Source organism: Furipterus horrens, unplaced genomic scaffold (assembly GCF_987537825.1).
Source record: "Furipterus horrens unplaced genomic scaffold, mFurHor1.1.pri manual_scaffold_3, whole genome shotgun sequence".
NCBI lineage: Eukaryota > Metazoa > Chordata > Mammalia > Chiroptera > Furipteridae > Furipterus > Furipterus horrens.
The window spans coordinates 38,201,626-38,207,636 of NW_028327173.1; positions in this window are offsets into that span (position 1 = coordinate 38,201,626).

Consider the following 6,011-nt stretch of genomic DNA (forward strand, 5'->3'; position numbering starts at 1 on the left):
CTTGAGGTTGACTTCCAATTTTAAGCCGTTGTGATCTGAGAAGATGCTTGATATAATTTCTATTTTCTTGACTTTGTTGAGGCTTCTTTTGTGTCCTATATGTGGTCTATCTTTGAAAATGTTCCATGTGCACTTGAGAAGAATGTATACTTTACCTCTTCGGGGTGAAAAGTTCTATATATATCGACTAAGTCCATTTGATCTAGAGTGTTGTTCAGTGCCTCAATATCTTTGGTGTTTCTTTGCTTTGAAGATCTGTCATGATCTGGATACATGAGTCCTTCAGGGAGTAACCAGAGGTCTACTGTATGATTGGATTTATACTCAGGCATTGATACAGGACTGGAAATTCCAAAATGTTCCCAGGCTAGTTAGGACAAGAATAGGATAATTCTCTCCTACATTAACCTTCATAATGTTAACAATTTTAGCATCTGGTAAGTGGCTCAATTATATCTATTCCCTATCTTCACTCCTTCCTCATAGTTAATGGATGCGACAAGATAGACCAACAAGCAGTTTATTTGGGAGGCAACCCCAGGAAACGAAGGTAGAGGAGTGGGGAAATGAGAGAGGGCAGGGCAGGGGTGAATATAGGGTGTGATAATGAACAAACAGGTTACCACTGAGGACCACCAACTTCAATCCCAGTGGCCCTTGGGGAGAGTGTGGAGTTTGCCTCAGAATAATCCTATCCCCTGCCTACAGGAGGCTGGGTTATTTTCTAATTTCCACTCCCCATTAGTTGAAGGCTGCTCTCGGGGCATCAGCTACCCAGTGCTTCCGGTCAGATGGAGAGTGGCCGGAGCTTGCAGTAGGATGACTTCAGCAGGTACCTGGGAGGTAAGGGGAGAGGGGAGATGGGCAGGCACTAAAGTGATACCTGAGCTACCCTCAAAGGATAAACTGCCATTTTGTTTACGATACTGTTTTCAGGTCTTCGATGAAGGCTAAGCCTAATCCTAACAGAGACAGCCACTAATAGCTGTTTCAGCAGACAGACCATTTGCATTTTCTGTCCCTGCACTCAGTTGGAGAACTCTGGGGAGGACTCTGATTGGCCCAGCCTGGCTGGGTCTTGTGGCCTGGGCATGGGTACTGTGACTGGCAGCCCTACCCTTCCATGCAGAGTGGGGAAGGAGCAAATCCTAGCCCAGGAAGGAGAGGTGTGCTATTCCCAGCGGGGATGGGCTCTGGACAGACGAAACAATTGATCTCCACTATAAATGCAGAGGTTCTTCAATTTGTTTCTTTTACTTTGTAGATGACAAATAAAACTCCCAGAGGAGCTGCAGTTTAATGAAACAATTTGCATGCCAACATTGAACAAGCCCTACCACAGAACTCTTGGCAGGCTTGGAAACATAAACATGAAAAATACATTCAATGTTTTGTGTTCAGTTTATATAACAACATATGTGAGAGAAGAGAAAGTAATCAAAACGCCAAATAGTTCAAAAGTCATTTATTAATACTCTCTAGCCTGCTTGCCATTCAAGGCAGTGTGGAGAGACCTCAGGCAAGTTATCAAACCTCTCCAAGCCTCAGTTTCCTCATCTGTAAAATGGAGACAATGTGGATACATAGCTCATGGGCTTAGGAGGGTTAAGTGAGGCAAAGGCGTGTGCCCCAGGGAACGGCCCATGGCAACTTCTCAGTAAGTTGTCGTGATGGTGATCAAGATGAATATGATTTTCTTTGACCTCCTTGCAGGACCCTTCCGTGCTCAATCAAGTTGTTCTTCTGCGGCCATGGAGAGGCCAGCTGAAGTCTTTCTGCAGCTCCACAGATTTTGCTCACCACTGCTTGCCAAGGACATCTCTCTCCTCCTCTCCTCATCAAAATTGGAGTTTGTTTTCCAAGCAGATCTGGGAGGCAGGAAAGGTGCTCCAGGCAGGAAGCGGGGAGTGAGGGCAGGCAGAACCTACGCAGACTGTGGGGTGGAGGCGTGCGGGGAGGAGGAGGGAGCAGGCTGTGTCCTAACCCAACAGCAAGCCTTGCCAGTGACTTCAGCCCCACAGATCTGGGGAGGGTTTCTCACTGGATGCACACCCGCCATTCTGGGGATCTGTTTCCATCTGCTCATTTTACTGCTGAGTTGTAAAGTGCTAAATGTCATTATCCTCCCTTTCCTTAAACAAGAAAAAAGTTAACAGCCTGAGGAAAGGAGATATTTCACTTCATTTGGCATCCAGCCACCATCGTTCACACAGGGTGCTCCCTAGGGGCCTGATTAGGGACAGGAGAGCCTTGTTCTGTTCTGCTTCCAGCTGCTGGCATCACTCTGTGCAGGCTCTAGGCCGGGCACTGGCAGCTGGCAGCCAGATCAGAGCCCTGGCTGGCCCTTGGCGGAGTAGCCAGCCACCTTCTGAACAACTCAGGCACTGTAATAGGTATCACAACAGAAAGAGAGAATGGGGCCAGAGGAAAGTAATTTGTTCAAGGTTACCATGCTTACTAGGGTATGTTCTGTGTGGGCCCAGAAGCTGAGCTTGAATCAGAAGATAAAAACTATAGAAAAGAGGATTTCAACTCACTAGAAGGACAAACTCAATATAACGAAAAATGGATTGGTTCCTTCAAGAGGCAGTAAGCTGCCTGTCTGCCAGAGGTATGCAAGTGGTTTAGACCCTCCTTTCAGAATAATCACTTGAGAGGAGTCCTCCTTTAGATGGAGAGGCTGGAAGAGGTAATGTCCAGGGTTATTTCCAACTCTGAGATTCTGGAGACCTGTAACTGAAAAATCTCACCTGCTTCCTTTTAACACGTCTTGCTCACACTGGCTAAACAGGAGTTTCTAGCTGCCTGATGTTGGCTTCTAGACACAGAGGAAGGAGTGGGCAGGCAGCTTGAGGTGTGATTTATCTTCATTACTCTGATTATGGGGTCATTAAGGCTTTTACTCTGCCGTGCTACCCTAAGGATCTCCTGCTGCTTCAGCTGTGTGACAGACAGTTGTTCTCCCAGCTGCCCAGTGGGCTGGGGTATTCTGCAGGGCTCAAAATTGTAATTAAATAAAGATCAGCCATCCATTGGTCTTCCCTAACCAGCCTGAGTAACAGTCCTGGGGGACTGCGAGGTCTGGCCTGAGGAGTGGCTTGCTGGAGAGGGGTGGCCAAGGACCAGGTTCTGAGCCTCAGGGACAGCCATCCTCTCCCCCACACTGGGCTGGGGAAAGGCCACTAATATAGGACACAAAGGACTGGTGTGGAGGGGGAGGGTAGCCAGCTCTGCCAGCTAAAACCTTCCACAGCTTCCCGTAGTCTCTACAAGTCTCCACTGCAGCCCACGAGGCCATGCATATGCTGCTGTGCAAGGTCTAGCCTGTGAGCTGCCTGAAGGTAAGGGCAAGTCTATTTGGTTCTCCACTGGAGCCCAGAGCTTGGCACTCTGCTTGGCACTTGACCAGTGCTCAGTAAGTACTAGTTGAGTGAAGGAATGGAAGGGCTGTAATCCTCTTGGACTTGATAGAAAAACTTGGCAAAGGAGGTAGCCTTGAAAAGGCAGAGAACACTGGCTCACAAGTCTGGAAGTGGGGTTCAAGTTTGAATATGTCATCGGTTCATGGCTTGACCTTGGTCGAGTCCCTGCTCTCTTGTCTCAGTTTCCCAACCTGGGCTTCACTTTCCTGAATTAAACAATTGAAGAATTGGCTTAAGGCTGGAGAGGCGGGGGGAGGAAAGCCCATGTTTTCTGGTTGAGTTCTGGGCCTCAAATGTCCTTGGGCTGCAGACCTGGCCCCAACCTTAGGCCTGTGGACCTGGTGATGGAGTTGCCTGTTTGCAACTGAGGTAGCAACGTCATTGCTGGGAGTTTACTCATTTCAATAACCCAAACTTGAACCTGTCTCAGTGCCAAGCCCGGTGCAGGGCCCTGAGGCTTAATCAAGTATAGTTCCTACTGTAAAGAATCCAGCTGGGGCAGGGGTAGGCTGCAGACATGTTGATACAATTATGACCCAAGGAGAAGGAATCAATGTAATAGAGTGGGACACAGGCCCTGAGAGCCCTCCATGCATAAAAGGGAGTGATAATGAGAGCTGGGAGGATTTGGTAAGGCTTCCTGGAGGAGGCATTTTTGAGCCTAGCTCTTGGGATAGAAATCATAGGGAAAAAACCAGTGGGGGAATAGGATGTGCAAAGTCACAGAGGAAAAGCAGTTTGGGAACAGAGAGCTAGTGCACTGGAGGAAAAGATGGGGCGAAGGGACAATTCAAGCTGGGGATCACAGACCCAACTCTAGACCACAAATGACACATCTCCCAGGAAGAATCATGTTCCAGGAGGCAGCACAGAGCTGGGAAGGTCTGGTCCAAATTCTGGCTCTTCCCATACTTATCCAAGACTTTGGGCAGGATCTCAGTGTCTTTATCTGTAAAGTGAGGAGTAGAATGCTACTCCCCAGGGCTGTGGAGAGAATTACATGTATGAAGTGCCTAGCACATATGATCTGTCCTGGAAATGGGCTTTCCTATCTCTTTTTGGCTTTTGGTCAATAGGCAGATACCCCGAGAGAAACTGCAGTGGGTGTTTATTAGTCATTTATACAAATTGTGTGAATGAGGTTATCAGGAAGAAAGTTTATTGAAAAGGTCTGACAGGAGGAAGAGGCAATGGAGGGAGAAACACATTACCTTGCGGACAGGAAAAGCAAGAAAGGAAACAAACTGGGAAGCCTGGGGAGGCAGACAAACTTCACCAACTTCCTCATTGTGCCAGCAAACCATCTTGAATTCAGTTTGTCGGTTTGAGGAAGCAGGAGAAGAAAGAGATGGTTTCCCATCGTGGGTGGAGAAGGGATGGATGGAGGAGTGGACAGGGCTGTGTGTGCTGTGAAGTCACCTTCTGGACTCTGCTACAGTGGAGGTGAGAGGAAGCAGGGAGAGAACGTCACTACCCGAAGTGGGGAGCCATGATGAGCCGTGAGGTGGAACTCAAGGACCTTAGGGTGGCCTCATTGTCCAGATTTCACAGGTACCTGGGACACTATCATTAGTGTTAGAGCTTTATCTCAATGGATATAAGTGCCCCATGTGACAGGTAACACAGAAACACTTAATGCTTTAGTGTTAATTAGTATATTTGTATTTTTCCAAAACTGAAAAATGCTGACAGCAAGTCTGAGGTACAAAGAAGGGGAGGCTAGGAAGTGTGAAGTGTGACCTTGGGCAAGCCATTTCCTTTCGAGGGTTCTCGGTCTTCCCATCTGCACAATGAGCGGTTTGGAATATGTGATCTCTAAGGACTGTACCTCTTAGTCTGTTCGCCATCTGTCACTGGAGACAGGAGAAGTGATGTAGGGGTGTTAGCCTATTCCTGGTTAACATCTGAGGATCAGAGATACGAGCAAAGTAGTGAGTATAACTTTAAAGAAAGGAACAAATGCAAAACAAATTGCAAACCATTATGGGGGTCTTGCCAGTGCAGGTACGTGCAACTAGTTTACCTGCAATCTGGCAAGAACTTAATCTGGAATTTCAGGGTAAGTGGTTCTTGTAGGCAGGGCCACAAAAGTCCTGGTTGGCCATTATAAGATTTGGTAGCAATCAGAATCTAAGCCTTTGACAATAAAATTCCACCTTTAAGGTTGGTTCTATGTCTACGATTCCAAGAAAGTAAAAATTCTGAGATATTCTTCATTCTGTTGTGGAAGGTTCAAGACTGGGAGCAGGTGGCACTCCTGATGGGTGGGCCTCTAGGTTCCCAGAACAGGGAAGTCTGTTGAAGGGTTTTATGCCTTGTCTGGGAGCCTTGCAGAGCACACCGAGCAAGGATGAGGCCTGCCGGAAGACTGCTAGCCAGGTAGGAAAGAGCCCGGAGCACACGGCGTAGACCACTGCCCTGCCCCTTCCTGGCTCACTGTGCAGCTTTGCCCTCTGCTGTGGCCATGGCTTTCTGGCCTGCAGGAGCTGTGAGACCCACGCCAGCCAACTTAAGTAAGGGCTTTATTTTAAGGATAGAGTTGCTCAGGGTGATCCAAAGACACACACTGAGGCCTAAGGGATTGCACCG